This window comes from Triticum aestivum, chromosome 7D (genome assembly GCF_018294505.1).
Source record: "Triticum aestivum cultivar Chinese Spring chromosome 7D, IWGSC CS RefSeq v2.1, whole genome shotgun sequence".
Classification (NCBI taxonomy): Eukaryota; Viridiplantae; Streptophyta; class Magnoliopsida; order Poales; family Poaceae; genus Triticum; species Triticum aestivum.
In genome coordinates this window covers 641,052,663-641,069,459 of record NC_057814.1, presented here as the reverse complement: position 1 = coordinate 641,069,459, position 16,797 = coordinate 641,052,663, and positions in this window count along the sequence as shown.

Below are 16,797 nucleotides of genomic sequence, written 5' to 3'. Positions count from 1 at the left end.
GGTTTCTCCTCCCTCCTCTCCGGTGAGCTCCTCCTCCCTCCTCTCCGGTGAACTCCTCCTCCCTCCTCTCCGGTGAGCTCCTCCTCCCTCCTCTCCTCCCCTCCCCTCACGGTTTTTCCTCCCTCCTCTCCGGCGACCTCCTCCTCCTCTCCGGCGATGTAGGCGAGCTCCTCTCCGGTGACCTCGGCCCTCCTCTCCGGCAAAAGAAGGTGCGCCACTACTATTTTCCCGCCTTCAAAATTCAGAAAAAAATCAAAAAAATTCAAAAAAAAGTTACTAGTGGCGCACCTGTAGCAATACTAATGGCACACTACAAGGTGCGCCACTGTTACCTGCAATACAGGTGCGCCATTAGTATTTGTTACTAGTGGCGTGGTAATAGTGGCGCACCTATAGTGCGCCATTAATAGCCAAAATAGGTGCGCCACTAAAAGCCTTTTTTCTAGTAGTGAGAAAGATATGGGCTTATAGTTTCGCCTCCCAACCTTTTACCTCAAGGGTAATGTCAACAATAATAGTTCATGATGACTTACATCCAATTGGATATATATATATATATATATATATATATATATATATATATATATATATATATATCAGGATCTTTCCAACACAATGTGCTTGCCAAAGGATAAAATGTAAAAGGGAAAGGTGAAGATCACCATGACTCTTGCATAAAGTATGGGACAAGAATAAAAGATAGGCCCTTCGCAGAGGGAAGCAGAGATTGTCATGTGCTTTTATGGTTGGATGCACAAAATCTTAATGCGAAAGAACGTCACTTTATATTGCCACTTGTGATATGGACCTTTATTATGCAGTCCGTCGCTTATATTTCTTCCACATCACAAGATCGTATAAAGCTTATTTTCTCCACACTAATAAATCATACATATTTAGAGAGCAATTTTTATTGCATGCAATAATGACAAATTACTTGAAGGATCTTACTCAATCCATAGGTAGGTATGGTGGACTCTCATGCTAAAACTGGGTTTAAGGGTATTTGGAAGCACAAGTAGTATCTCTACTTGGTGCAAAGAATTTGGCTAGCATGAGAGGGAAAGACAAGCTCACCATGTTGGATGATCCATGAAAATATACTTTATTTCGGATATAAGAAAACATAACCCATTACGTTGTCTTCCTTGTCCAACATCAACTCTTTAGCATGTCATATTTTAATGAGTGCTCACAATCATAAAAGATGTCCAAGATAGTATATTTATATGTGAAGCCTCTCTTTCTTTATTACTCCCTATTAATTGCAATGATGACCAAAACTATGGTTGTCAACTCTCAACAACTTTTATTCATCATACTCTTTATATGTGAAGTCATTACTCTCCATAAGATCAATATGATCTCTTTATTTCTTTTTGTTCTTTTATTCCCTCAAGATCATAGCAAGATAATCAAGCCTTTGACTCAACACTAATCTTTATTATATATAGCTCACGGACTCGATTACATAGAGGGATCATAAAGCAAAACTCAAATCTAGATCATACCAAAACTTTATTCTACTAAATCAAGATATTACCAAAAGGATCGAACTAAGAAAAACGGTAAAGATAGGAGTGTGATGGTGATATGATACCGGGGCACCTCCCCCAAGCTTGGCAGTTGCCAAGGGGAGTGCCCATACCCATGTGTTTATGTCCCTTTCTTCGGAGGTGGTGATGATGAAGTTGTTGATGATGTAGGTTTGTCGTCCATCTTCCAAGGCATGGGCTCACCATCATAGAAAGATGATCGGGTCTCCGGGATCCCCAAATCTGCAGCCAAACTCATCCTCTTGAATCTATATTCATACTCACAGTTTTGGTTTTGTAGGTCATAGATTTGGGCTTGGAGATGCTCGATCTTCTTGTGAAGCTTGAAGATGGTCTCCCCAATGTTCTTGGCATCCAACTTGTGGTTGTTGGTGAACTCCGCGATCATCATATGGTTGGCGTTGAGTCCGCGTTCCACCATCCCCTGGCACTTGAAAACTTGTTGCTCCATTGCTTCGAGTCTTGTCTCCACGCTTCCGGTCCTTCTCGGTCACTCAACATCGCGGATGTGCAGCAACCCCTCGCGCATCTCAATGGTTTGAGGATGTTGCAGCACCTCCGCGAGGTTGGGGTTGATGACCTTCTCGAAGAACTTGTCCCTGGGGGCGCTTGGAGACGTCATCGTGATCTAGATCTGTCAGAAAAATAGCTCGAAATAAAAACAAAGGATATTTGCGTGATACGGTGGTCAAAACCTTCGGGAGATTATATAATGAATTTTTACCGACCAAAAGAAGTATCCTGCAAGAAAACGGAGTTCAGAGAGCACACGAGGTGCCCACGAGGCAGGGGGCGCGCCCAGGGGGTAGGACGCGCCCTCCACCCTCGTGGACGCCTCGTGTCCTTCCCGGGCTGCTTCTTATTTTCCTATTTTCTTGAATATTCCAAAACGGAGAAAAATTGCCATTAGAACTGTTTTGGAGTCGGGTTACTTACCGTACCATGTACCTATTCCTTTTTGGAGTCTGAAACATTCTGGAAAGTGTCCCTTATGTATTCCTCCGGGGTTACAGTTTCAATAACATTAGTTTCAACATTTATGGGATTACCTGAGATATAATGTTTGATTCTTTGACCGTTCACCACCTTCGGATTTGTGCCTTCAAAGTTGTTGATTTTGATGGCACCGGAACGATAGACCTCCTCGATAACGTAAGGACCTTCCCATTTAGAGAGAAGTTTTCCTGCAAAAAATCTTAAGCGAGAGTTGAATAGCAACACATAATCACCTACATTGAACTCATGCTTTTGTATCCTTTTGTCGTGCCATCTTTTAACTTTTTCTTTAAACAGTTTGGCATTCTTATAGGCTTGAGTTCTCCATTCATCAAGTGAGCTAATGTCAAATAGCCTCTTCTCACCGGCAAGTTTTAAATCATAATTGAGCTCTTTAATGGCCAAATATGCCTTATGTTCCAGTTCGAGAGGTAAGTGACATGCTTTTCCATAAACCATTTTATACGGACACATACCCATAGGACTTTTATATGCAGATCTATAGGCCCATAATGCATCATCAAGTTTCTTGGACCAATTCTTTCTAGATCTATTAACAGTCTTTTGCAAGATTAATTTAAGCTCTCTATTGCTCAATTCTACTTGACCACTAGACTGCGGGTGGTAGGGAGATGCAATTCTATGATTGACGTCATACTTAGCAAGCATTTTATGAAAAGCACCATGAATAAAATGTGAACCACCATCGGTCATTAAATATCTAGGACTCCAAACCTCGGAAAATAACTTCTTTAAGCATCTTAATAGAGGTGTTATGATCAGCACTACTAGTTGGAATAGCTTCTACCCACTTAGTAACGTAATCAACAACAACTAAAATACGTGTATACCCATTAGAGGAAGGAAACGGTCCCATATAATCAAAGCCCCAAACATCAAATGGTTCAATAACAAGTGAATAATTCATAGGAATTTCTTGACGTCTACTAATATTACCAATTCTTTGACATTCATCACAAGACAAGACAAACTTACGGGCATCTTTGAAGAGAGTAGGCCAATAAAAACCGGATTGCAATACCTTATGTGCAGTTCTATCTCCAGCGTGGTGTCCTCCATACACTTCGGAGTGACACTTGTGTAGGATCTGTTCCTGTTCATGCTCAGCTACACAACGTCTAATAATACCATCTACTCCTTCTTTTATAAAGGTGTGGGTCATCCCAGAAGTAATGTCTTAAATCATAGAAAAACTTTTTATTTTGCTGGTATGTGCAGCTAGGTGGTACAAATTTAACAACAATGTAATTAGCATAATCAGCATTCCATGGAGCCGTACGAGAAGCATTTATGACAGCTAATTGTTCATCAGGAAAGCTATCATCAATAGGTAGTGGGTGATACGTCTCCAACGTATCTATAATTTTTGATTGTTGCATGCTATATTATATTCTGTTTTGGATGTTTAACGGGCTTTATTATACACTTTTATATTATTTTTGGGACTAACCTATTAACCGGAGGCCTAGCCCAGATTGCTGTTTTTTTGCCTATTTCAGTGTTTCGAAGGAAAAGGATATCAAACGGAGTCCAAACGGAATGAAACCTTTGGGAACATGATTTTCGGAACAAACGTGATCCAGAGGACTTGGATTCTACGTAAAGCAATCAATGAGGAGAGCACGAGGCAGGGGCGCGCGCCTACCCCCCTGGGCGCGCCCTCCACCCTCGTGGGGCCCTCGTTGCTCCACCGACGTACTTCTTCCTCCTATATATACCCATATACCCTGGAAACATCATATACGGAGTCAAAACCCTATTTCCACCGCCGCAACTCTCTGTATCCTTGAGATCCCATCTCGGGGCCTTTTCCGGCGCTCCGCTAGAGGGGGCATTGATCACGGAGGGCTTCTACACCAACACCATAGCCTCTCCGATGATGTCTGAGTAGTTTACCTCAGACCTTCGGGTCCATAGTTATTAGCTAGATGGCTTCTTCTCTCTTTTTGGATCTCAATACAATGTTCTCCCCCTCTCTCGTGGAGATCTATTCGATGTAATATTCTTTTGCGGTGTGTTTGTCGAGATCCGATGAATTGTGGGTTTATGATCAAGTTTATCTATGAACAATATTTGAATCTCCTCTGAATTCTTTTATGTATGATTGGTTATCTTTGCAAGTCTCTTCGAATTATCAGTTTGGTCTGGCCTACTAGATTGATCTTTCTTGCAATGGGAGAAGTGCTTAGCTTTGGATTCAATCTTGCGGTGTCCTTTCCCAGTGACAGCAGGGATAGCAAGGCACGTATTGTATTGTTTCCATCGAGGATAAAAAAGATGGGGTTTATATCATATTGCATGAGTTTATCCCTCTACATCATGTCATCTTGCTTAAAGATTACTCTGTTCTTATGAACTTAATACTCTAGATGCATGCTGGATAGCGGTCGATGTGTGGAGTAATAGTAGTAGATGCAGAATTGTTTCGGTCTACTTGTCGCGGATGTGATGCCTATATACATGATCATACCTAGATATTCTCATAACTATGCTCAATTCTATCAATTGCTCGACAGTAATTCGTTCACCCACCGTAATATTTATGCTCTTGAGAGAAGCCACTAGTGAAACCTATGGCCCCCAGGTCTATTCTCTATCATATTAATCTTCCAACACTTAGTTATTTTTATTGCCTTTTATTTTTCTTTGCATCTTTATCATAAAAATACCAAAAATATTATCTTATCATATCTATTAGATCTCACTCTCGTAAGTGACCGTGAAGGGATTGACAACCCCTTTATCACGTTGGTTGCAAGGTTCTTATTTGTTTGTGTAGGTGCTTGGGACTCGCGTGTGGACTCCTACTGGATTGATACCTTGGTTCTCAAAACTGAGGGAAATACTTACGCTACTTTGCTGCATCACCCTTTCCTCTTCAAGTGAAAACCAATGCAGTGCTCAAGAGGTAGCAAGAAGGATTTCTAGCGCCGTTGCCGGGGAGTCTACGCACAAGTCAAGACATACCAAGTACCCATCACAAACCCTTATCCCTCGCATTACATTATTTGCCATTTGCCTCTCGTTTTCCTCTCCCCCACTTCACCCTTGCCGTTTTATTTGCCTCCTCTTTTCCGTTTGCCTCTTTTTCGCCCTCTTCTTGTTTGCTTGTGTGTTGGATTTCTTGTTTGTCACGATGGCTCAAGATAATACTAAATGGTGTGACTTCACCAATACCAACAACAATGATTTTCTTAGCACTCCGATTGCTCCTCTTACCGATGCTGAATCTTGTGAAATTAATGCTGCTTTGTTGAATCTTGTCATGAAAGATCAATTCGCCGGCCTTCCTAGTGAACATGCCGCTACCCATCTAAATAGCTTCGTTGATTTGTGTGATATGCAAAAGAAGAAAGATGTGGACAATGATATTGTTAAATTGAAGCTATTTCCTTTTTTGCTTAGAGATCGTGCTAAATCTTGGTTTTCGTCTTTGCCTAAAAATAGTATTGATTCATGGAATAAGTGCAAAGGTGCTTTTATCTCTAAGTATTTTCCTCCCGCTAAAATCATCTCTCTTAGAAACGATATCATGAATTTTAAGCAACTTGATCATGAACATGTTGCACAAGCTTGCGAGAGAATGAAATTAATGATACGTAATTGCCCTACACATGGTTTGAATCTTTGGATGATTATACAAAATTTTTATGCCAGATTGACTTTTGCTTCTAGAAATCTTTTAGATTCGGCCGCGGGAGGAACTTTTATGGAAATTACTTTAGGAGAAGCTACCAAACTCCAAGATAATATTATGGTTAATTTGTTGGGGAACGTAGTAATTTCAAAAAAAAATTCCTATGCACACACACGATCATGGTGATGCATAGCAACGAGAGGGGAGAGTGTGTCCACGTACCCTCGTAGACCGAAAGCGGAAGCGTTAGCACAACGCGGTTGATGTAGTCGTACGTCTTCATGATCCGACTGATCAAGTACCGAACGCACGGCACCTCCGAGTTCTTCACATGTTCAACTCGATGACGTCCCTCGAACTCCGATCCAACTCGATGATGATGTTCTACCGACGCAGGGCTTCGCCTAAGCACCGCTACGATATTATCGAGGTGGATTATGGTGGAGGGGGGCACCGCACACGGCTAAGAGATCAAGAGATCAATTGTTGTGTCTATGGGGTGCCCCCCTGCCCCATATATAAAGGAGCAAGGGGGGAGAGGCGGCCGGCTAGGAGGGGGCGCGCCAGGAGGAGTCCTACTCCCACCGGGAGTAGGACTCCCTCCCTCCCTTGTTTGATTAGGAGAAGGGGGAAGGAGGAGGGAGAGAGGAAGGAAAGGGGGCGCCGCCCCCCTCCTTGTCCAATTCAGACTAGAGGGGGAGGGGGCGCGCGGCCTGCCCTGGCCGCCCCTCCTCTTCTCCACTAAGGCCCATGTAGGCCCATTAAACTCCCGGTGGGGTTCCGGTAACCTCCCGGTACTCCGGTATATATCAGATAACCCCCGGAACCATTCCGGTGTTCGAATATAGTTGTCCAATATATCAATCTTCATGTCTCGATCATTTCGAGACTCCTCGTCATGTCCGTGATCACATCCGGGACTCCGAACTATCTTCGGTACATCAAAACACATAAACTCATAATATAACCGTCATCAAACTTTAAGCATGCAGACCCTACGAGTTCGAGAACTATGTAGACATGACCGAGACACGTCTCCGGTCAATAACCAATAGCGGAACCTGGATGCTCATATTGCCTCCCACATATTCTACGAAGATCTTTATCGGTCAAACCGCATAACAACATACGTTGTTCCCTTTGTCATCGGTATGTTACTTGCCCGAGATTCGATCGTCGGTATCTCAATACCTAGTGCAATGTCGTTACCGGCAAGTCTCTTTACTTGTTCCGTAATACATCATCCCGCAACTAACTCATTAGTTGCAATGCTTGCAAGGCTTACAGTGATGTGCATTACCGAGTGGGCCCAGAGATACCTCTCCGACAATCGGAGTGACAAATCCTAATCTCGAAATACGCCAACCCAACAAGTACCTTCGGAGACACCTGTAGAGCACCTTTATAATCACCCAGTTACATTGTGACGTTTGGTAGCACACAAAGTGTTTCTCCAGTAAACGGGAGTTGCATAATCTCATAGTCATAGGAACATGTATAAGTCATGAAGGAAGCAATAGCAGAATACTAAACGATCAAGTGCTAAGCTAACGGAATGGGTCAAGTCAATCACATCATTCTCCTAATGATGTGACCCCGTTAATCAAATGACAACTCTTTGTCCATGGCTAGGAAACATAACCATCTTTGATCAACGAGCTAGTCAAGTAGAGGCATACTAGTGACACTCTGTTTGTCTATGTATTCACACATGTATCATGTTTCCGGTTAATACAATTCTAGCATGAATAATAAACATTTATCATGAAATAAGGAAATAAATAATAACTTTATTATTGCCTCTAGGGCATATTTCCTTCATAATTATGCTCAATGGCACACCGAAAGATCCACTAATAAAAAGGTGCATGCGATAGAAGAAATTAATGTTTTGAGTGGAAAGATGGATGAGCTTATGAAATTGTTTGCTAATAAGACTGTTTCTTCTGGTCCTAATGATATGCCTTTGTCTACTTTGATTGAGAATAATAATGAATCTATGGATGTGAATTTTGTTGGTAGGAATAATTTTGGTAACAATGCGTATAGAGGAAACTTTAATCCTACGCCGTTCCCTAGTAATTCCTCTAATAATTATGGTAACTCCTACAACAATTCTTCTGGAAATTTTAATAAGATGCCCTCTAAATTTGAGACTAGTGTTAAGGAATTTATGAATTCACAAAAGAATTTCAATGCTTTGCTTGAGGAAAAATTGCTTAAGGTTGATGAATTAGCTAGGAACGTTGATAGAATTTCTCTTGATGTTGATTATTTGAAACTTAGATCTATTCCACCTAAGCATGATATCAATGAGTCTCTCAAGGCCATGAGAATTTCCATTGATGAGTGCAAAGAAAGAATCGCTAGGATGCGTGCTAAGAAAGATTGCTTTGTGAAAGCGTGTTCTTCTAGTTTCTATGAGAATAAAGATGAAGATCTAAAAGTTATTGATGTGTCTCCTATTAAATATTTGTTTTGCAATATGAATCTTGATAATGATGTTACTGAAGATGAGCTACCTTTACCTAGAAGGCGTTCCAAAAATTCGGAGTTTTTAGATCTTGATGCGAAAATTGGTAAAAGTGAGATTGAAGAAGTCAAAACTTTAGAGATCAATGAACCCACTATTTTGGATTCCAAGGAACTTAATTATGATAATTGCTCTTTGATAGATTGTATTTCCTTGTTGCAATCCGTGCTAAATTCTCCTCATGCTTATAGTCAAAGTAAAGCTTTTACTAAACATATCGTTGATGCTTTGATGCAATCTTATGAAGAAAAACTAGAGTTGGAAGTTTCTATCCCTAGAAAACTTTATGATGAGTGGGAACCTACTATTAAAATTAGAATTAAAGATCGTGAATGCTATGCTTTGTGTGATTTGGGTGCTAGTGTTTCCACGATCCCAAAAACTTTGTGTGATTTGCTAGGTTTCCGTGAATTTGATGATTGTTCTTTAAACTTGTATCTTGCGGATTCCACTATTAAGAAACCTATGGGAAGAATTAATGATGTTCTTATTGTTGCAAATAGGAACTATGTGCCCTTAGATTTCATTGTTCTTGATATACATTCCAATCCTTCATGTCCTATTATTCTTGGTAGACCTTTTCTTAGAACGATTGGTGCAATTATTGATATGAAGGAAGGGAATATTAGATTCCAATTTCCATTGAGGAAAGGCGTGGAACACTTCCCTAGAAAGAAAATCAAATTACCTTATGAATCCATTATGAGAGCCACTTATGGATTGCCTACCAAAGATGGCAATACCTAGATCTATCCTTGCTTTTATGCCTAGCTAAGGGCGTTAAACGATAGCGCTTGTTGGAAGGCAACCCAATTTTATTTTAGTTTTTTGCTTTTTGCTTATATTTAGTAAAAAATATTTTGATCTAGCCTCTGGTTAGATTTGTTTTTATGTTTTAATTAGTGTTTGTGCCAAGTTAAACCTATAGGATATTCTTGGATGATAGTTATTTGATCTTGCTGAAAATTCCAGAAACTTTCTGTTCACGAAAATAATTGTTAAAAATCACCAGAACGTGATAAAATACTGATTCCAATTGATGCTGATCAATAAACAAATTTTCCAGGTCTTCCTATTTTGGTAGAAGTTTTTGAGTTACAGAAGTTTGCGTTAGTTATAGATTACTACAGACTGTTCTGTTTTTGACAGATTCTGTTTTTCGTGTGTTGTTTGCTTATTTTGATGAATCTATGGCTAGTAAAATAGTTTATAAACCATAGAGAAGTTGGAATAAAGTAAGTTTAACATCAATATAAATAAAGAATGAGTTCAATACAGTACCTTGAAGTGGTGTTTTGTTTTCTTTCGCTAACGGAGCTCACGAGATTTTCTGCTAAGTTTTGGGTAAAGATTTGATGGATTATGGAACAAGGAGTGGCAAAAGCCTAAGCTTGGGGATGCCCATGGCACCCCAAGATAATCTAAGGACACCAAAAAGCCAAAGCTTGGGGATGCCCCGGAAGGCATCCCCTCTTTCGTCTACTTCCATCGGTAACTTTACTTGGAGCTATATTTTTATTCACCACATGATATGTGTTTTGCTTGGAGCGTCTTGTATGATTTGAGTCTTTGATTTTTAGTTTACCACAATCATCCTCGCTGAATACACTTTTGAGAGAGACACACATGAATCAGAATTTACTAGAATACTCTATGTGCTTCACTTATATCTATTGAGCTATATAGTTTTTGCTCTAATGCTTCACTTATATCTTTTAGAGCACGATGGTGGATTTGTTTTATAGAAACTATTGTTCTCTCATGCTTCACTTGTATCATTTTGAGAGTCCTACAAAACAGCATGGCAATTTGCTTTAATTATAATATCCTGAGGAATTTGATGCCTGATAATTGTTTTGAGATATAAAGGTGGTAATATCATAGTTGTGCTAGTTGAGTAATTGTGAAATTGAGGAATACTTGTGTTGAAGTTTGTGATTCCCGTAGCATGCACGTATGGTGAACCGTTATGTAACGAAGTCGCAGCATGAGGTATATTTTGATTGTCATCCTTTGTGTGGCGGTCGGGATCGCGCGATGGTTAACTCCTACCAACCCTTCCCCTAGGAGCATGTGTAGTAGTACTTTGCTTCGAGGGCTAATAAAATTTTGCAATAAGTATATGAGTTCTTTATGACTAATGTGAGTCCATGGATATACGCACTCTTACCATTCCGCAATATTCTAGCCTCTACGGTACCGTGCATTGCCCTTTCTCACATTGAGAGTTGGTGCAAACTTCGCTGGTCCATCCAAACCCCGTGATATGATATGCTCTATCACACATAAACCTCCTTATATCTTCCTCAAAACAGCCACCATACCTACCTATTATGGCATTTCCATAGCCATTCCGAGATATATTGCCATGCAACTTTCCACCGTTTCGTTTATCATGACACGTTCCATTATTGTCATATTGCTTTGCATGATCATGTAGTTGACATCGTATTTGTGGCAAAGCAACCGTTCATAATTTTTTCATACATGTCACTCTTGATTCATTGCATAACCCGGTACACCGCCAGAGGCATTCACATAGAGTCATATCTTGTTCTAAGTATTGAGTTGTAATTCTTGAGTTGTAAGTAAATAAAAGTGTGATGATCATCATTATTAGAGCATTGTCCCATGTGAGGAAAGGATGATGGAGACTATGATTCCCCCACAAGTCGGGATGAGACTCTGGACTTTAAAAAATAAAAGAGGCCAAAGAAGCCCAAATAAAAAAAGAGGCCAAAAAGAAAAAAAAAGAAAAGGCCCAAAGAAAAAAAATAGAAAATTAGAAAAAAAGAGAAAAGGCCCAAAGTAGCACCATGATCTTCATGATAGAGAGTCTGTCATTTTGACACGTTCATATACTAGTGGGAAATTTCATTATAGAACTTGGCTTGTATATTCCAATGATGGGCTTCCTCAAATGCCCGAGGTCTTCGTGAGAAAGCAAGTTGGATGCACACCCACTTAGTTTCTTTTGTTGAGCTTTCATACACTTATAGCTCTAGTGCATCCGTTGCATGGCAATCCCTACTCCTTGCATTGACATCAATTGATGGGCATCTCCATAGCTCGTTGATTAGCCTCATCGATGTGAGACTTTCTCTTTTTTTTGTCTTCTCACTTAACCCCTATCATTATACCTTACTGCAACATAATGCTATATCCATGGCTTGCGCTCATGTATTGCGTAAAGGTTGAAAAGGCTGAAGCGCGTTAAAAAGTATGAACCCATTGCTTGGCTAAAACCGGGGTTGTACATGATATGAATGCTTTGTGTGGTGAAGATGGAGCATAGCCAGACTATATGATTTTGTAGGGATAACTTGCTTTGGCTATGTTATTTTGATAAGACATAATTGCTTGGTTAGCATGCTTGAAGTATTATTGTTTTTATGTCAATAAAATTTTATCTTGAATCATATCGAATCTGAACATTCGTGCCACAATAAGAAGAATTACATTGAAAATTATGCTAAGTAGCATTCCACATCAAAAATTCCATTTTTATCATTTACCTACTCGAGGACGAGCAGGAATTAAGCTTGGGGATGCTTGATACGTCTCCAACGTATCTATAATTTTTTATTGTTCCATGCTATATTATATTCTGTTTTGGATGTTTAACGGGCTTTATTATACACTTTTATATTATTTTTGGGACTAACCTATTAACTGGAGGCCTAGCCCAGATTGCTGTTTTTTGCCCATTTCAGTGTTTCGAAGGAAAAGGATATCAAACGGAGTCCAAATGGAATGAAACCTTCGGGAACGTGATTTTTGGAACAAACGTGATCCAGAGGACTTGGAGTCTACATAAAGCAATCAACGAGGAGAGCACGAGGTAGGGGGCGTGCCCTCCACCCTCGTGGGGCCCTCGTTGCTCCACCGACGTACTTCTTCCTCCTATATATACCCATATACCCTGGAAACATCATATACGGAGCCAAAACCCTATTTCCACCGCCGCAACTCTCTATATCCATGAGATCCCATCTCGGGGCCTTTTTCGGCGCCCCGCCGGAGGGGGCATTGATCACGGAGGGCTTCTACACCAACACCATAACCTCTCCGATGATGTGTGAGTAGTTTACCTCAGACCTTCGGGTCCATAGTTATTAGCTAGATGGCTTCTTCTCTTTTTTTGGATCTCAATACAATGTTCTCCCCCTCTCTCCACTACTAGAAAAAGGCTTACTAGTGGCGCACCAGTTTTGCCTACTAATGGCGCACTACTGGTGCGCCACTAGCATAACGCCACTAGTAATTTTTACTAATGGCGCACCACTGGTGCGCCATTAGTATCTGGTACTCTAATGGCGCACCGGGCAGTGCGCCATTAGTATAGGCCACGGTGCGCCATTAGTATGCCTCCCAGGGGGCCATATATACCCATGTGCTTTGCCATACTAATGGCGCACTGCAGTGTGATGCGTCATTAGTATCCTTCGGCATACTAATGGCGCACTGCTGGGTGATGCGCCATTAGTACCCTCTGGCATACTAATGGCGCACTTCTCTGGGATGCGCCATTAGTATCCTTTGGCATACTAATGGCGCACGTTGGCGTGATGCGCCATTAGTATGTATATTAGGGATTATTATTTTTTTCTTTTCTGATTTTTGCACAGATTACAAAATATATTATTGGACAGAAAATAAGCAGCAGGACACAGCAACAGCAGATTCATCGAATACAATAGAAGATTAGTCTCTGAATACAATTCATCATATTAGTCTCCGAATTCAAAAGACCGAACGAAGATAGAACATTACAAGTCTCGAGACCGCGAGTAGCGAGTTTGTCTTCACATTACAAGTCGATATCGATCATCTAAACTACCATCACATAGAAGAGAGATGCGGTCATCACGATGAGCATCATCGCGATGAAATTGGTCTTCATCCGGTTCCTCCAACGCTCCTTCCTCTCTCCCGCTAGATAGCGCGCGTATCTAGATTCCGCCTCCGCCCTAGTGGTGTACCCTTTGTAACTGTTACCGCTGAAACAGTGAACCTGTCTCCGACACTCCTCCCAGTCGTCGTAGACTCCGGGAACCTTACCCTTGTACACGACATACGACGGCATCTCTATGCACTAGCCAAACAACAGACAATACATAAGCAATATATAAGTATGCAACAAAAGGATCGGAAGAGAAAAGCAAGACATTAATAGCACGATTCATGGTCCTACTAACAAATAGCATCGATTACATCTAAGTTGAACGACTGTCCAAACCAAAGAGACATACAAGTTCACTACAGTTTAATTACAACATGAGCTAATGAATGTTTCAGAACTACACATAGCATCACAACTTTCGACTCGACTCATGGGACCGGAGCGTGGATGAAGCCGCCGTCTGTCGTGATGGTCATGAAGTCGCGGGCGTTGTCAGCCTGCATTTGTAGCGTTGTGTCTATCTCGCTGTTGGACGGTTGAAATTTGAGGTAGAACTGCCCCGAGGTACGAAGGACATCTTGATGGATGATTTCTGCAAACTCCGACTGGATGCGAAAGAATTCTTGTCGGATGTCCGCGTCCTGGATTGCCCCCAAGCTTGCGGCCCAATCTTTGAGATTATTTGGTAGCAGAAGGTGATTATGGTCCCGCACGATCGCCTGCATGTGATGGAGGGCGTAGTAGGCATCCTTCTGACCGCCAGGCGGCTGATTGACGCAGGGGAACGTCGTATTGTGGGTGAACACGTGCCTGCCGTACCTACGAACTGGCCTCTTAAAGGTGCCTCCAGATGCGGCGTAGCCGGGGAGAGCATCGTCAAGAACTTTCTTGATATTTGTGTAGTCTATCTTGGAGTCATGGTCGGGGTCGAGATACGTGGCCATGGAATATTTCGGGCTTAAGAGGATGAGTGTGCAATGTGTGTCACTGCACAGAACACGGAATGTTAGAAAAAAAAGAACGATCGAAATCTAAGAAATCATATGTTACGGGGCGGTTAGGAGATGACTTACTCGGGAAAGTAAGGCACGAGGAAGTTATCCTTATCTGGGTTTGCCAGAATGACGCCTTCGAGGTGTGAACTCGCGACTTGCCGGTCCCCAGCGCTGCCCAAGATCTTGGCACGCATGTAGAAGGGGTCGACTATCACAATGTCCGGGGTCTTGTCTCTAATGATCCGCATCTCCATACTCAGCGAAAACAGCCGAACGAAGGTGTAGTGCAGCGGATGAAGGTTAAGCATAGCAAAGATGTCATCAAATCGCAGGACGATCGTACCCCCGACGGCGCTATCCACAAAGCCCTTGCCCTCTGGCACCTTGGCCACGAAAACCGGGTATGCCACATCATTCTCTCTGAGACGCCGCTTCTCCAAAGAAAGAACACTGTCATGCAGACTCCGCATAGCACCGGTTGCAGCATGGAGCATATTTGCCGGTAGCATCGGCCTACCCGCCACATGCACCCTCCTCGAGATATCCTTAGGTGAAGGTGGTCCGTCCTGAGCACGGATCGTACTCGGTGCCGGTTGGCTCGCACTGGCGCCCTTGTTAGTCTTTCGTTTCCGTCCCTTCTTCTTGATCTGCTGTAATGGGATCGAGTTCTGCTCACAGACCGCCTTCTTGAGCGTGTTGGGGCTGATAATATTTGGCACCTCAGCTATCTGAGGCTCGGTGAAGGCGGCAGCTGGAGGCGTCTCCTGAGAACTGAACGCCAGATGACGCCTGTTGCAATTGGGTTTCTCCGCCGTACCAGCTAGATCGCGGTCGTCTTTTTGAGGGTTGGGTTCTTGAGAAGGAGGCCCGCAGAACTCGTCACCGTACCCATGTTCGGCAAAGTACTTATCGACGTTGGTAAATGTACCGTCGTCGTTGTCGTCGTCGTCCGGATCCTGTGCCATATGCATGTTCGTATCCTGTGCCATAGGGATGTCCGGCAGGTCTGGTAGCGTTGCGGCGTTCTTGCCATGGCTTGGCGCTGGCACGACTGGCGGTCTTGTCTGTGGGGTGGTGTCCCCCGCCCCCAAACGAATCTGGCTCTTCGGCCAAAGCAGGGGCCAGCTTACACAGGCGCTGAGGGTCATCACATCATCTTCGTCGGCCCCAGCGGGTCGAATCGGAGGTAACAACTCATCGCAGCCTAGCAGTACCCGAACCAGTTCAACCCTATAGAAGGTGGGTGGCATCGGATTACCGTGGAACACGCGGTTGCCCGGTTGAACGATTCTGCCCTTGGCGACATCGACCAACTCGCCGCCCACGAAGTGCAGGAGAGTGCAAGGAACATCGGTGGCGCCCTGCGAAAACATGTAGGGCGTCAGGGATGCCCAGTCAAAGGCAAGGAGATGAAGTCATCGGCCGAGAGGCTTAGTTACCGTGATGCCGTCGAGCTCGGCTAATGTCGAGGCACCGCCAACGGCGGGCGTGCGCGTGCAACTGACGGAGGGGCCGCTTGCTGGCGAGGTGCCGGCCGGCGTACACCCAGGTGCATTAAGCTCCAATGCCCGTGCCGGCGCCGGAGACACGAATACCGCCTCCGCCGGAGACACCAATGGCGCCGCCTGCGCGTTGTGCGAGTTGCTGGCCGTGAAGCTGGGAACCGGGGGAGGCCCCTGTTGGCCGCCCGCAATCCACGTCGTTAGCCCCTGAATCAAGGTAGGCACAATGGCGGTGAGCGTCGTTCCCAGTTGTTGTTGCACTTTCTCTTGAACAATCTCCGGAATCCGCGCCACTTGTGCCTTGAGTTCTTGAACCTCGCGCGACTGGCGTTCCGAGCTGGTCTTTTTCTCCTTTCGCCCACCAGCGGTATAGTATGACGACCATTTTGTGGACAAGCCTTTGCCGGCCACACGACCAGCTGACGACGGCTTACTGAGCTTATCCTTGTTTTTCATTACGTTCAACGCCCTATTTAAAGGGGTGTCAAAAGGGGAGCTCTGAGATGACCCTGCGCTACTGCTTTCAGCCTCCTGTGGAAGGAATGTGAACCATTTAGAAATTTGGCTTCATTAACTAGAATGCAACCATATATGTAGCTAATTACGCGGGGGTGTATTCCTTACCAGAACTTTCTCAAGCGCCTTGGTCTTCGG